Source organism: Gossypium raimondii, chromosome 5, assembly GCF_025698545.1.
Source record: "Gossypium raimondii isolate GPD5lz chromosome 5, ASM2569854v1, whole genome shotgun sequence".
Classification (NCBI taxonomy): domain Eukaryota; kingdom Viridiplantae; phylum Streptophyta; class Magnoliopsida; order Malvales; family Malvaceae; genus Gossypium; species Gossypium raimondii.
In genome coordinates this window covers 54,093,795-54,111,945 of record NC_068569.1, presented here as the reverse complement: position 1 = coordinate 54,111,945, position 18,151 = coordinate 54,093,795, and positions in this window count along the sequence as shown.

The window sequence follows — 18,151 nt, the reverse complement described above, 5'->3', positions numbered from 1 at the left end:
GTATAGTCGAATTGAAGCTTATTTCTTGAAAGCTGGTTTTCCCAAGTGTCCTTATGAGTCTACTCTTTTCATTAAAACTGGTGATAAAAGGAAAATACTTATTGTGAGTTTATATGTTGATGGTTTTATTTTCATTGGAAATTGTAGTTCCATGTTTAATGGATTCAAGAAGTCTGATGGTTGAGTTTAAAATGTCAGATCTTAGTATGATGCATTATTTTCTAGGCATAGAAGTAGTGCAATCAACTAATGGAATATTTTTTTCTCAAAGGAAATACATTCAAGATATTCTGAGCAAGTTTGACATGAAGGATTGCAATCTAGCAAGCACCACCATTGAGTTTGGCTTGAAGTTGAGCAAAGAAGGAAAGTAAGTGGACAACACTTTTTATAAGCAGATTGTAGGCAATTTAATGTACTTGATTGGTACAAGACCTGACATAATATATTTTGTGAGTTTGATCAGTAGGTTTATGGAGAATCCTACAGAGATGCATTTATTGGTTACTAAGAGAATCCTTCGTTACTTGCAAAGAACCATATATTTTGGGTTGTTTTACAAAAAAGGAGAATTTTAATATCTATTTAGGTTCATTGACTGTGACTGTAGGAGATCTAGATGATAGAAAAAACACTTCAGTTTATGTTTTCATGATGGGAATCGGAGTTGTTTCATGGTCATCCAAGAGGCAATCTATTGTTCCTTTGTCAACAACTGAAGCTGAATTTGTTGTTGCAACAACCTGTGCTTGTCAAGCTATTTCGTTGAGAAAAATCTTGGAGGAGCTGAAATTCAAGAGAATGGGAGCTACAATAATTTTTTGTGACAACAACTCAGTTATCGGATTCTCAAAAAATCCAGTATTACATGGTAGAAGCAAGCATATTGATGTGAAGTACTATTTTTGAGAGATCTTAACAATGATGGGGTAGTTGATCTTAAATGCTGCAAGAGTAAAGATCAGCTGGATGACATATTCACCAGACCTGGCAAATTATTTCCCTTATTGTGAGTCCTATTGTGAGCCTTATTATGTTAGTGCCTAATTTCTTGATTTTTCTGTTATGTAATTGCATATATAATAGGTTTTTGATGTTGCGAATAAATGAACTGATCATCTTATTTTCCCTTTCCTTTATTTTTTTCATATTGCTGTTATCTCTCTTAGTAAGCTAACAGCACCTTCACCTCTTTAAGCCCTACCATTATCAACTTGCCCTTTAGAATCAGTGCTACAAAGCTCTCCTTTCAAACTCACCAAGAAGCTCCACCAACAAAATGTCTACACCATCAACATCACCTCTCTAGGCAAGCCAATGACAACACATTACACCTTGCCCAAAAATATTATCTCATGGAAGGCCACTTTATAATCTCTTGCTCAATTGCAATAGAGGGGTGATCCACCCAAGCACACTTACATAAAAATGGAACAAATAAAATCAATTATATCAACAACGTAGGCACCACATTATCATAAGCATGATGGTGTCAAATTATAATATAGTAGTTACAATGGAACACTTACATAAGTACTCCAAGGATCATTCTTCCACATGGATTGATAAAGGAAGTCCATAACCAAACAAACAAATTTGGCCATTACAAATACAATGAGGTAAACTTAAATGATCTTTGAATAGTTAGGTGACCAAAGGGTAAACTTACTAGTTGTTGAGTGGCTATAAGTGTAGTTTACCAATTCTTTAATGTTTAAGATTACTTTTGTTTAAATCTTACCTTTTTGCTTCAAAATTATTGGTGTTCTTGGTTGGTTGAAAAACTAGAGGAATGGGAGGAAGGAGTGGAAAAGTGGAAAGAAAATAAAATTTAATTGTACTTCGTAGGGAATAAAAGTGAGAGAAAAGAAAATAGGAGAGATAATCATTTTTCATCTTAATGCATAGAAATCAATCCTTCCAAATTGGAAAGATGAGAGGAGAGAATATTATAAAGATGTGTATGTTAGTTTAAAATTATGCTATTTTCTTTCATTTCATTTTTTAACTCTATCAAACAATAGAGGGAAAGAAAATTACTTTGTTTTTCCACTTTTTCATTTCTCCTATCAAACACAACTACGGAAAGAAAATTTATGTTTTCCATCCTTCTAATTTTCAACCCCTTCAATATTCCATCTTTCCAATTTTCTTTCCACTCCAACAAGCAAAGCGAAAATGTCTAGAGACAAAATTGTTGACTTTTATAATTGTTATAACAAACGTCGATAATGACAATAGCATGATCGCAAAGTATGAAAAAAATAAGAACACACAGATTTTACGTGGAAACCCTTTCGGGAAAAAACTACGGACAAAGGAGAAGAAATTTACTAATGTTGAAAAACGAATAATACAGGAGAAGTTTCGACTACATCTATTAAAAAGGTTAAAAAATCCTATTATAATCAATATCAAATAGAATAAATATAGTTCTTCAACAAGTGACGGGATTTGGGTCACACAAACTCTAACAATAATTAATGAATTAATTTAGTCTTTTACTTCATAATACAATGACCCACATTGTGAAATTTCCATTTCTGTTTTAGAAAATTTCTAAAAAAGTTGTTTAGAAATAATCTTCTCATGAGTTGTAAGTAAAAATCCAGTAATATTATTAAATATTTAGTAATATTACAAGAAATCTGTATTCCTAATATAAGTAGCTTTGTAAAAGACTTAGTAATTTACATTGTAAGAAATTCAATAATTTATTGAAAATGTTACAATGTTGTAGCAAATTCAGTATTTTAAGTAGCCCACACTAAATCTTTTTAAAATTACTGAATTTATAATAATTACTGAATTACTTACATGATTACCAAAAAACTTCAACTATTACTGAATTCATTATGACATTTTTTATTTATCTAATTTCTTAAGGAATTCTATCAGTAATTCAATAATTCTTTAAGAGTTTTAGTAATTCAGTATTTTTACGAAATTTAGTAATTTACGAAATTATGAAAATTAGGTAAACATTAAAATGTTTTAAGATATTCAATAATTGATTTAGGTTATTCAATATATTTTAATTTTAATTTTAGTTTGGCCATAATAAGCACTTTTGTTCCTTGGGTTTGTGGGTTTGCTGCAAATTAGAAAGGTTTCATCAATTTTTTATTTATTTCTCTAGGTTATTAGAGTGAATTCAATAATTAATCCTCCACATTCAATAGGTCCATTAAGGGGTAGATGCGGACAACGAGTTTTAAAATTACTCCATACCCAGGATAATAATTGAACATTGGGCCACTGGTTAAGATAGAAGAGACCCTTAACATCTCATTTAACTCCTGTGGCTAAAGGGTTCGTTAATTTTAACAATATGTTTTAAGCTTCGTTATGAGTTAACCCTTCACTCTCCTAGCTACAGAACTAAACTAAAGCATCAACTTCTAGCTCCCCTTACCATCATGCAATGGTCATTTCGTGCTTTCATAAAATAAAAGTCCATTTCAAAAGAGAGAAATCTGAATAAAAGATTCATCATTAGCAATAAAAAACATGAAGAAATTGAGAAGAAAACAAAAGAAAGAAAAGAGACATGCCCATTTCAGAAGGTGGAAAGCCTAAACTTTAGTTTAGATTTTTAGGGATTTCTAAGAAGTTTTTTTTTCGAAAATCAAGCAAAGGATTGGATTTGAAATTTTAGTTTTTTTTTCATATATATTTTAGTTTTTTAAAATTTTTATATCATTTTATTTAAAAATTTTTAGGAACTATAAAAAGAAATATATATATATAGTGATTAGTTCTGCAATTCAACTTAAATTTTCATCTAACATAATTACTTAACATGTTACGTTAGCTTACTGTTATTTTATTAATGATAATTAATAGCTCAATAACTAGATATTACAAATCGATAACGTTAGTGACCATTTTGTAACAAATTAAAATCCAATGACTAAAATGTAATTTAAACCATAGATAAATGAATATTTTATAATTTATCCTATATAATATTATATATATGTACCTCAAGAAAAAAATATCATACATATGCACGCCAAACTATATATATATTTAATGTTAAGTTTCTAATATACAATATTTATAATATTTATAAAATTAAATTTTAAGTTTAAAAATTATGAAAAATTTTAAAATCTAAAAGTTTCAAACTACACCAACTGACCACATGCTTGTTGGAAATACTTAAATTCAATGCACAATAAAATACTAAAAAGAAAGGAGTTAATATATGTTAACTTTGTTGATGTGGTATATATGTAAATTACTATGTGAATGAAATCTCAACAATTAAAATTTTAAATTTTAGAAAGTTTAACCAAATATATAAAAAATATTTTAAAATTTAAAATCATTTTAAAAATTTTAAAAATATATTTTAAAATTTTAAAATTAATTAATTGTTAACGTGGCACATACGTGGATGCCATAGTAATAAAGTTAACAAACATTAATTTTTCCATCCAGTTTGGGATGATTTGACAAACAATGCAAATTCAAGAGCTAAAAGAGACGAAAAATTAAATGAAGAACTAAAATGACATTTTATAAAGTTGAAGGGCTAAATAAATTATTATGCTTTTTAATAACCGTTATTTCTTTCTTTTTTTAACATGCCAAATTTAAAATATGTATATTAAATATTTAATTTTATATTGTGTGCGAAATTAATTGATTTGGTTTAATATAAATAAAATGTAATACTTAATTACTCAGTATTAGATAAGTTTACTATCAATTAGTAAAAAGTAATTATAATAAGTGAAAGTTATTTTTAGAATTTAAAGTTTATCCAAATGAATTATTAATGCCATTAGTAGAACTACGAATGCACAATAAGGGAAGAATATATCAATTTTATTGATAAATCTAGACGCCTTTAGTGAAATTTGCTGATTCCTTTGAATATTGTTTTAAAATTATGAGTTCCAAATATAAAATTCTAGTATTGACTGAATCATACAACTATAGAATTCAATTTGAAAAAATATGTTAAATTAATTGTGAAAAATACCTTATTTAAAGAGTCAAGCCGACATTTTTTTTCTTTCTTTTTATTATTATAAATATGAAGTAAACAAACACCTGTTAAATAATTATATTCATGTTGAAATTAAAGCGTCCGGTGAATTTAAAAATTCTTTTTAGAGGGCCTGAAAATGAATTATATATCGTTTCGATAGTAAAAAGTAATTTCATCATTTTAATAGTTTATATCTTTATAATTTTTAAAGAATTAAATCAAAATTTATTATTTTTAGGTCAAAGTACAATTTTATCATTACTAATTTGAAATTTTATAAATTATAAAAAACTTTAAATAGAAAATTTTCCATTTTAAGGGGAACCGAAATTCCTCTGGCTCCGCCCGACACACATCACAGTTGCACATAATTAATTAATAGATTAAATCTTATTACATGTTTCTCATTTTTATTTCTTATTTCAACGAATTCATCGTCACTAAGATTGACTAATTTGTCCTTTACAATGATCCAAAAGACTTTTCAACACTCTCAGTCTAAGGGGTTCCTCCGGAGTCCGTATATTATGTTTCAAGTCAATAATTTTACTGTTTTTTTATGGATGCTGAAAATATGATCAATGTGCCCCTTTTCCCCCCTTAAATTATCTCATTATGCTGAAAATTATGTTAAATTAATTGTGAAAATATGTTATTGAAATAGTCAAGCCTTTTTTTTAATGCTTTTACTATTATAATGGCAGTACACTTGCAAATATAAATTCATGTTTAAGGCAAAGAATTGAAAACAATTCATCATTAGATATTTATGAGTTAAAAGTTGGGTTGAGTCGAGATCTAGTTTAAAATATTTTTCAAGTTTAAGTCTATTTTCGGGTTAAAATTAATAAAATATTAAAATAAATTTTAATTGTTATTTTATATAATTTTAGAATTAAATTTTAATTTTAAAATATTTTTTATTATTTAAATTGAATTCAAGTCAGGCCGGTTCGAACTGCAAAAATTCTTGTCCAAATCTGATCTAAAAACTAAACTCAATTACCCAAATTATTTAAATTATTTATACTATGTTAATTAGCAATTTAAAAAATTTGTAAAAGTTGAACGTCGACAATAACAATATAGAACGATTGCAAAGCAAAAGAAAGAAAAAATAAGAACACGAAGATTTTACGTGGAAACCCTTTCGGGAAAAAAAGACCATGGGTAGAGGAAAAAAAAATTCACTAATGTCGAATTCGAAAGATACAAGAGGAGTTTAGACTACGTCTATTTATAGGTTGAAAAATCTTATTCTAATCAATGTCAAATTATTAAAGAGTAGTAAGGTTAAAAAACCTTATTCTAATCAATGTAAAGTAAAAGAAGTATAGTTTTATATGAATTTTATTTTATTTTTATTTTAACAAGGACTCAAGTCACTCAACTCTAACAATCTCCACCTTGACATGAATTCTCAACGAACAAGTTCTTCACCACGAACTCTTAACGAACAAGTTCTCCACCTATCCCACGAAACCCTTTAAAGGGTGTTCTTCAACAATGAATACCAGTCAAGTCCAAGCAATACTCAAACTTCTTGGTTATAGGAAGTGGCTTAGTCATCATATCCGTAGGATTTTCATGAGTACTAACTTTGCTCACAACAATATCACCACAAGCAATAATATCATGCACAAAATCATACCGAACATCAATATGATTTGTTCTCTCATGAAACATTTGATCCTTCGTAAAGAAGATGACACTCTGACTATCACAAAACACTGTATTGATCTGAAGGTCTTTACTGAGTTCACCAAAGAGTCTCTTTAACCAAATAGTTTTTTTACAAGCCTCGGTAATCGCCATGTACTCAGCTTTAGTAGTAGACAAAGCAACTGTAGTTTGCAAAGTAGCTTTCCAACTGATTGTGCAACCTCCAATTGTAAAGACATACCCTATGAGAGATCTTCTTTTATCAAGGTCTCCAGCAAAATCAGAATCAACATATGTAATGACTCCATCCCTAGTTCTTCCAAACTATAAGCAAACATTAGTAGTACCTCATAAGTATATGAAAATCCACTAAACTATTTTCCAGTATTCTTTATTGGGATTCGCCATGTATCTACTAATTGCACTAACTATACATGACAAATCTGGACATGAGCAAACCATAGCATACATGAGAGATCCCATTGCACTAGAATACTGATTGCAAAGACAAAACCGATGAAAGTCTAAAGTGGGTTGCTAATAGGGTCCTAATAGGCTTGGCATTCTGCATATTGAACATGCAAAGAACTTTTTCAATGTACCATTTCTAACTTAGGTACAATTTACATGCTTTTCTATCTCTGAGAATCTCCATCTCAAGTATCTTCTTTACTGCTCCCAAACCCTTTATCTCAAATTCTTTATTAAGTTGGGCTTTGACCTTTCTTATCTCTTATTTATCTTTGGCTGCTATCAACATGTCATCAACATAGAAGAGTAGATACACAAAAGAACCATCACTGTTTTTCTTAAAATAAAAACAACTGTCAAAGTTGCTTCTTTTGAAATCATGAGGAGTCATAAAAAAATCGAACCTCTTGTACCACTGCCTTGGTGACTGTTTCAAGCCATAAATGGACTTTTTCAACAAGCAAACATAGTCATCCTTTTCTGATACAGTAAAATCTTCTGGTTATTGCATGTAAATATCTTCCTCAGATTCCCCATGCAAGAACGTTGTATTTACATCTAACTACTCAAGCTCCAAATCATACATGGCCACAATACCAAATAAGGCTCGAATCGAAGTATGTTTCACAACTGGAGAAAACATATCTATGAAGTATACACTTGAAATCTGACTATAACCTTTTGCAATCAGCCTTGCTTTATACATGGGTTCTTCAACTTCAGAGTTCCTTATTTCTTTTTGAACACCCATTTACAACGAACAACCTTTTTACCTTTAGGAAATCTTACTAGATCCCACGTTCTATTCTTATAGAGCGATTCCACCTCTTCTAGCGTGGCAATCATCCATTTTCTTAAATCTTCACAATTAATTGCCTCAGAATAAGTAGATGGCTTTTGATTTGCATCTATATCTTTAGCCACATTTAAAGCATAAGCAACTAGGTCGACCTCAACGTACCTCTTTGGAGGTTTAATTTCTCTTCTAGGTTTATTCTTGGTAGTAGAATATTGTGGTGAAGAACAACTCTACTCTAAGTTTTTATACTAACTTAAGTGTTGGATCACCAGCACCCCTATGGCGCAGCGAAAAAAATTAAAATCGGCGACCCTAACCATGGATCCATGTGTGAAGAACGAATCGGGGTGAAAAGATTACGAAATTACCTAATATTTCGATTAAGAAGATAGTAACTTCTCGACAATGTGTAGTCTGATTTACAGTCAAACCAAGCCGCAATCTATCGAGACTCCAACCTCTACGTAATCCACCCAGTTGACTACGAACGGAAGAAAATCCCCAAAACAGTTTTGAGAGTTATATTTTTTTACGGCTGCTAGACCTTAAAATAATGAAAAACGGGATTCTAATATATCTCTTTTATTTTTAGGGTTTTTAGGAATTAAATAAATATAATAATATTTTAAACCGAAAATTTTAATTACATTAATTATAATATAATTTCGGTAAACCATATATTTATTTAAATTCATATGCTAATCAAATTCATGTCCTCATTATGCGTACAACAACCTTGTACATAATGTGTTGGAAATTTGATTACTGAATTAAATTAATTCTATAATTAATTTAATTCAAGTGACACCCAAAAATAAAACCAACTATGGTTTATTCCGTTCATTTCAACTATAGTGTGTGACCTTGTAGGTTCTTGTAACGTTAGCAGTAATACTAGAACGATTCCAATGTTACAAACAATGAGTGGCATCTAGCAATGCATCATTGCTACCTAAGTCACAAGAGATCATGATTCGACATAACCTTTTATGATTAACCTTTTATGCAATAATCCTTAAGTCCTTTATCTCTGGATTGGACACAAGTCATGGAATAGTCACACTTGTATAGTCCATTCCATGTTCCTTGATATCTTAAGCAGACTACGATATACACATAAGTATGACATCTCATATCAACTTATTTGAGCATGGCCATGCATTTCTAGTCTCACTTAATCAAGTGGCCTAAGATATTACTCCCATTATGTAGGAGGGACTTATTCTATATCGACCAACCATATCCCTCTACATCGATTGTGATATATCCAACATCAGCCTTTATAGAACAACCAGTTACGGTGTACGTTTAACTGTATCAAAATATACTACTCACGATGTTGGGATTATGATGATCTCAAGTCTGAGGATCATATACATATTAATCACTATGAGTAATGTCGTGACAATTACATAATAATCCAAGAGACATACTCATAATGGGTCAGTCCAATATGTTGTTCTCTAACACACATATTCATGCATCGATTCTGACATTCCATATCAATGACAACTCTTTATCATCAATCAACTACATGTTAGTCTTAATGCATTATCCTTGTCCTATCCAACAATAATACTTGACTAAGGATCTTTTAAGAATAATCATATTATTCTTAGGACATTATTATAAAACAGCTTATTTATACACACAGAAAAGAAACTGAAATAATAATGGTAACGCCTTATATTAATAAACATGATAAATCAAGTATGTTATTACAATCATCTCATGATTGGTCTTTGGGCATACTCTAACATTAAGAAGTAGACTCTGTTATAGATCCTGGATCAATCTGAAGCTCCACCTGTTTTTCCTGGTTATTATTGGAAGAGTTTTTAAGAGATAAGTTAGGTAGCATAGCAGTTTCATAAAAAAATAATATCTCTGCTAATCACAACTTTTCTATTTTCAGGACACAATAATTTATATCCTTTAACACCAGCCTTATAACCAAGAAAAAACACATTTAATGGATCTAGGTTCTAATTTCCCACTATCAACATGAGCATACACAGGACACCCAAAAATTCTCAAATTAGAATAATCAGTAGGATTACCAGACCATACATTTTGTGGAGTCTTTTTCTCAATGGCAACGAACAGAGACTGGTTAATCGAAAAACATGCAGTACAGGCCACTTCAGCCCAAAATGACTTCGGTAAACAAGCATTCGATAACATACATCAAACTTTTTCCATGATTATTCTATTCATCCATTGTGCAATGCCGTTTTGCTGTGGAGTATGACGAACTGTCAAGAGTCGCATGATTCCTTTTGATTTGCGCAATTTAATAAACTCATCAAAACATAATCCCATGCCATTATCTATACGGAGGTGTTTTATCTATTTTCCTGTCTAGTTATTGATCATAGTTTTCCAAGCCTTAAACACAAAAAACACATCACTTTTCTGCAAAAATCATCAATGATTGTTATCATATAATTAGCGTCACCCTTCGAAGGCACTCTGGATGTTCCCCAAAGATCAGAATGAATATAATCCAGCATTCTCTTCATGTTATGGATTCCTCTAGTGAATCAAACTCTCTTTTGCTTCCTAAAAACGCAGTGCTCACAAAACTTTAGTTTGCTAATGCCTTGTCCATCAAAAAGTCTTCTTTTGCTTAATTCTACCATGCTATTCTCACTCATATGCCCTAGACATATATGTCAAAGTCTAGTAACATAATCATCTAACAAGGAAGAGGAAGCGACGGCTGCATCACCAGTAACAGTAAAACCTTGCAAAACATATAACTTGGCAATCTTTCTCTGCCCTTTCATCACAATGAGGGAATCCTTACTAATCTTTAGAACTCCACTTTCAGCTGTGCACTTGTGCCCTTTTGAATCAAGAGTACTCAACAAAATCAAATTCCTCTTCAATCATGGTAAATGTCATATTCCACTAAGTGTTCTGATGACTCTATCGAACATTTTAATTTTGATCGTGTCAATACCTGTGATTTTACATGAAGCATTATTTCTCATCAAAACAACACTTTCAGACACAATTTCATAGGTTGTAGACCAATCTCGATTTGGACTCATATGGAACGTACAATCAGAATCGGGGATCCCCTCCTCGCTCACTTTAAATTTGTTGGCAAAAATAACTAGAAGTTCACCATCACTGTAGTTTTCTGCTACATCAGCTTCACCGGATTGTTCTGGTTGTTTTCCCTTTTGATTCACAATCTCCCTTTTGATCTTGTTTTACAACTTATAGCACTTAGATTTAATGTGCCCTTTCATCTTGCAAAAGTCACAGGTTTTACCTTTGTTTGAAGATCTTGATCTACCCTTAGATTTGCTGCTAGGATTTCGCTCTTATGTCCTCTAACGATTATCATCAGTATTTTGTTCTTGTCTACCACGAACAGTGAGACCCTTTCCCTGAGAGTCGGATCCAACTACAGGATGTTTCATCTTGTCATACGAGGCTAAAGGAGCATAGACTTCATCAACTGTGATAGATTCACAACTATACAAAATCGTATCTCTAAAGGTTGAATAAGACGGGGTAACGAATAAAGTAGAATTAAACCTAAATCTTCTTTGTCATACTAAACCTCCATGGCCTCTAGGTCAGAGAGAATTTTTTTAAACACAGTTAAGTGTTCGTGTACAGACGCACCTTCCTCCAAATGATAAGCATAAAGACGCTGGTTATATGCAACTTGCTAGTTAAGGTTTTCGACATGTATAATTGTTGCAACTTTGCCCGTAATGCACCGACGATCTTCTCATTCATCACGCCCTGTAGAATTTCATTTGACAAATGGAGATGTAATTGTGTTAAAACCTTTCGATCTTTACGTTTCTTCTCCTCCTCTGTCAATGTCGAAGGCATCTTATCTACCCCTAGCAAGGCATCCTCTAACTCCATTTGCGCAAGAACTGGCTGCATCTTTATCTGCCATAGTGCGAACCAGGTGTTGTGATCTAGTAGTGGAATATCATACTTCAATGTCGCCATTACCATGATCGAGACAAACAACCCGAAAAGCTCTGATACCAGTTTGTAAAAGTTGAACGTCGACAATGACAATATAAAACAATCACAAATCAAAAGAAAGAAAAATAAGAGAACACAGATTTTACGCGGAAACCCTTTCGAGAAAAAAACCACGAGTAGAGGAGAAGAAAATTCACTAATGTCAAATTCGAATGATACAAGAGAAATTTAGACTATATCTATTTATAGGTTGAAAAACCTTATTTTAATCAATGTCAAATAGATGAAGTGTAGTAAGGTTGAAAAACCTTTTTCTAATTAATGTAAAATAAAAGAAGTATAATTCTATATGGATTTTACTTTTATTTTAATTTACCACTGTATTTTATTTTAACAAGGATTCGAACCACTCAACTCTATATATATTTAAAATCATTCAAATTTGAAAAATAAATTAAAATTAAAAATATTTTGTTGAAAATCTGAAAATTATTTTTAAAAAGTCCCCCTCATCTTCTTCATCTAAAAGAATGAAGATTTTCACTGTCATTTTTTTATTTACTTAAAACTCTCAGATCGTAAAAGATTACTTTTTGTGCATCCAAATGAAAAACCCTCAACCATCCCTTGTAGAAAAGAGAAGACTTGAAGCAAATGGCACAAATTCGATCCGTTTGCGCTTTAATTTCTAGCGAAAAGTTGGCTATGTAACATCATCAAAACCAACCCTAATAAAATTTCTAACATAGACATATTTTTTTATTTAACTGCGATTTGTTATTTAGAAAATCATGGTTATAATAAAATTTTAAAATCAATTAAAATTCATTAAAATAATTTTTTATCTACGAAATCAAAATCTAAATTAGAAATTAACTGTTATGCATGAAGAAGCTTAATACTATTTTTGGTCTTTGTACTATAGTGAAATTCTTATTATGGCCTTTTATTATTTTTTGGTCAGATTGTTTTCTCTATTTCCATTTCGTCACTAAGTTCGCCCTTTTAGCAAGTTTCATTAAAAATATTAAATCCACGAATGACTTGCTGTGCCACATTTAAAAAATTAAAATTTTACTTAAAAATTAAAAATCCAAAATATCTCAAAAATAACAAAAATTTGAAAACATAGAATTTTTTTAAAATATCCTAATCTACTTTTGAAAATTATAAAATTATTTTTTACAAAAAATTATTTAAAAAATAAGAACTCATTTAAATTCCACAAAATCATAATTTTTTAAAAGAGTCCCAAAAATCTTAAAACACAAAAAATTATAAGATCTTAATCTATTTCAAATTCACTTAAAATTTAAAAATATAAAAAACTAAAATAAATCATTAAAATTCCCAAAAAACATAATTTTTTAAATCCAGAAAAATCTTAAAATTCTGAAATTTTAAAAAAATCAAAATATTAATCTATTTCAAATTCACTTAAAATTTTAAAAATATAAAAAACTAAAAATATTAAAATTCCAAAAATATATATATTAAAAAACACCCCAAAAATCTTATAACTTTGAAAATTATAAAATAAACTTTTAAAAATCTTAATCTATTTTTGAAAATTATAAAAAGAAAACCTAAACTTATAAGTATGCAGAACTTCAAGAAAATAAAAAATCATAAAAATATAAAAATGTTTTTCTTTTTTGAATTTAGGGTTTTATAAAATATAGAATTTTATGAAAATTTTAAGAATTTTATGGTAATTTTACTTAGGATTTCCAAAAAAAAAAATCCCATAAATTTCTTCTAAATTTTAATAAAATTCCAAAATTTTATAAAACCTAAAATTTTCTACAAACCTAAAATTCCAAAAAGAAACTCATTTTTTTAACTTTTTTCAAAGTTTCGCATGCTTATACTTTTTTTTCAAAAATATAGTTTTGAAAAATATATTAAGATTTTTTAGTTTTTTATTACTTTTCTATGTTTTTATAAAAGAACCAAAGTGAGAATTTCAGATATTAAGCCAAAAGATATTACCTTTTATTTGAGTTTATTTAGAGTGAGATTTCACCGTATGCAAACAAAAGAGAATTACAATACAAAGCAGATCCTCTCTTTTCCTCCTTTCTTTTTCCGTAGTTTTCTTCTTCTTCTTCTTCTTCTTCTTCTTCCTCTCTTGTAAACTTCTTTTCTTTCTCCTTTACATGCTTCACTGTTCTCTTCACCTCTCTCTTTTTTCTTCTTACCTTTTTTTGCTTTTCCATGCAAAATGAGGCAGGAGGCCATGCCACCCTTAAATGTTAATAACACTGACAAATAACATAATAATCTAAACTAAAAAATTAATAGTCAAAATCCAAAATAAAATCGAGCTATGAAAGTGTAGCAACATTCAACTTAGATTTTTCAAATTAAACCTAACCCTAGAATTCAGATTTATTGAAAGTGACTTTAAAATTAAGTTTAGCCGGATAAAAATAATACCTATAATATAAATAATATTTTTAATTATTTTTAATCAAATTGATGTTTGATTAATGGGTGATACCGATACAAAAATTTAAATAGAAACATAAATTCTAATTTAAATGTTTTAAAAGAAAATACTAATTGTTCAAGACTGTATTTAATTCAGTTCGTTTTTCTTCGATTTGTCCTTCTATTAGATGAAAAAAACTAATAAAACGACTCGTAAATTAATACATATTAATATTTTTATTTTTATCGTGTTATTGAAAACTATGGGATATTTTACTTTTGAATTTCATATAAATATTAAATGTGCATATAAACTCTTCAAGGATAATTTAATTATTATTTAATAAGAAAATTTTAAGGTAATAAAAATTGTATGTGAGAGAACCCGATGTGATGGCTCGAGCTGATGTGAGTTTCTTTATTGGCCTAATAATAAATTTAGTCTTCTAATATTTACACGTTCTACCCAAGTTTGGAAGTTACTGATGATGATATGTCCAAGTAAAAAAAAAGGCGAAAAAAAACAAATTTTCTATGTTTTGAAAGATTTCGCATTTCATTGTTTCCTCTATTTGAATATTAAGTATTTGTACATTTTTAAATAAGAAAACATGGAAATAATTATTTTGTAATTGTTTAAAGAATTGTTAATTTATTTAGAGGAATTGATTCTTAGATTATATGATATTAATCTAAAATATGACACTAAAATAGTTGGATTTAAGCCAACTTGATTTTTTACCATATTCAAAAAGGCGATATTAATTTAAAAGAGCACAATACAAATAGTGTTAAATACTCTTCTTGTTTAGTATATTTTGGAGGTACGTTAAAGAATATTTAAAAAAATTTAAATACTTTCCAATTTTCTATTGAAATTTTTAGAATTAGAACTAAACTGACAAATTCTGTGATGGCTAAATTTATTGATTTTTTTTAGAATTCGAACTAAAATGACAAATTTTGTAAACATTTAGGGCTAATTTTGTTGATTTTGTTTTAGATTTAGGATCAAACTGATAGAATGTGTAAATATTGGAGGCTAAATTTGTTATTAGATCAATAAAAAGGGCTTACCGAGCTTTTCATCACTCATCTAACAACAACTAACGAGAGAGTGACTAAAATATTTAATTTCAAAAAATTGAGTGGCAAAATGGAAAAAAAAATCAATAGTCAGGTGACCAAATAGAACCGAAGGCATAATTGGTGACTATTGTTGTAGTTTACCCTTTTAGTAATTAAAATTAATTTCTTTCAATAAGTTCAAATAATAGAAAATAATTATTTGATAATTAAATGAAGAACTACATTGGTAGTCACTCAACTATTAGTATTTTTTTTGTCATGCAACTATGAAACTTTACAAAATGGTCAATAATTATTCAACTTTTTCTATTTGGTCAACCAACTACCGGCCATTAATTTATACATTGTGTCAATTTAGTCTTGATTCAAAAAAAATTAACCCTCAACATTTACACATTGTGTCATTTTTTTTTGCGTTTACTTTTATTTGTGACATTGAGGGTTAATTTTAAAAGAATGAGAAAATATGAAAATTATTATCTTGGATTTTGGGTGTTTTCATTTTTGATATATTTCCGATTAAATTTAGTTGATAGATTGTTTTTCTTAGCTTATTAGGTGAAAGGGTCACAAAGAAAAACAAAGAAAAAATACCAAATTACATCATGTGTAAACACTGAGGGTCACAATGTATAAATGTTGAGTGCTAAAGTTGCTATTATGCCAATTTTAAAAGTTATACGTCACCTTTTATTCAATCATTCAACGACTAGTGAAAACGAAAAAACCAAATAGTTGAGTGACCACTTCGTAACTTTTCATAATTGGGTGGCTAAAAAAAGAAAAGTACTAATAGTTGGATGACTTGAAATGTAATTTACCCTTAAATAAAACAATGGATAATTTGTGATTGGTGTCCCAAAATTATAAAAAAGAAACTATATTTGCTATAAGAAAGGTTATATCAACTAGATAGACTATAGTGGACATTAAATGACGTACCATAAAAATAAAAGAAAAGAACAAACAACTTCAAAACCTATATATATATATATATATATATATATATATATATTATTTAAAGGTTGTATTCTTTTGACTTAAAAAGAATAATTGAGGCTAAAGAGATTGCAATGATTTAAGCATGTTATTCATGACTATAATGTTTTGGAAAATATATAATATTATACTTTTGTAAAATCATAAGGAGCGTTAATGATTGACAAGTATCTTATAAGAATATAGTAAATTTTTTAAAAATACACATTATAGTTTTTTAAGACTATTTGTGAAATTAAAAAAAATACACTACTAATGTACAAAATACGTATTGTCGAAACCGTTTTTTGAAAACAAAAATTTTAGTTTCGACTTAAAAATAAAAACAAAAACTGGAGTCGCCACCGATCATTTATGAAGGTGTGATCGGCCCACCTTAAAAATAATTTTGGTCTGCGAAATTCGAGAAAACAGTTTCGGAGTCGATTCATACGAGGAAGGATTAGCACCCTCGTAACGCCCAAAATTGGTACCAAATTGATTTTTTTTAATGCCTTGGTGTCGAAAATTTGAAAAGATTTTAAAAGGAAACTTTTTATTTCATGAATGGATTAAAATAAAAAGACATTCGTATTTCAAAGAAATAAAACACCACACCCAGTGAGTTAGGGCACAATGTTTTTAAATCTTCAAAATACCCGAATATTGCCTTTTGCTTTTGAAAATTCTTATTTCGAGAAGAAAATGTCATGACCAGTAAGTTAGGACCCAACATTTCGAATTCCCGAGAATAAGTTTTTATTTAAAATTTGAATTTATTGCAAAACAAATATTTGGCTTTCTAAACTCATCGAAAAATAATCGCGATCCAATAAGTTAGGACACGATCTTTCACGAGAATCATGAATACCAAATATTTTGGAATTTATAAAATAAGATGATTTAAATACTTTGAGAAAACATATATTTTCTTTAAAAGCAAGATAAAATGTTAATATACAACATGATACACATATTTTAATTTAAATTATAAATGTGCATGTATTTACAAAATATATATAAGTGTAATACACAAGTAAATTTGAAAATATGTGCATGCGTATGTTTAACACACATACACAAATATACATAAAAACATGCATAGCATAACTTATAATAATCTCCAAAAATATGTACGTATATTTCATAAAACATGCATATGTACAAAAAAATAGAAAAAAAAATGCATATGCCTTGTAAAATATGAGAGTACATACATATATATATATATATATACATATTTATTTATAAAAACTATGTAAACAAAATATATATAAAATATGAGCGTATAAGGACTTCAAGGAGATTGGATTGGTTACTTCAGTCTGCTCCACTGCAACTTCAGGGAGATAAGACTTGTATATTCGATCTACTTCACCACCAGTATGGGAAGACAAGATCTGTTTTCTTCGATCTACTTCACGCCAATACATGAGGACAAGATCTGTTTTTTCAATCGATTCCACTGCCGACCGGGGAGGTAGAATTACTGGCTTCAATATACTCCGCTGCAACCTCAGGGAGGTAAAATCCGCCATCTTCGATCTGCTCCACTACTGCTTAGGGAGATAAGATCTGTAATCTTCAATTTGCTCAACTGCAATGTCGGGGAAACCAGATCCGCCGTCGTGGCTTCAATCTATTCCACCGCACCGTTAGAGAAGTAAGATTTGCCGTTGTGGCTTCAATCTTTTTAATTGCAATATCAGGGAAACCAAATCCGCCGTCGTAGCTTCAATCTGTTCCACTGCACT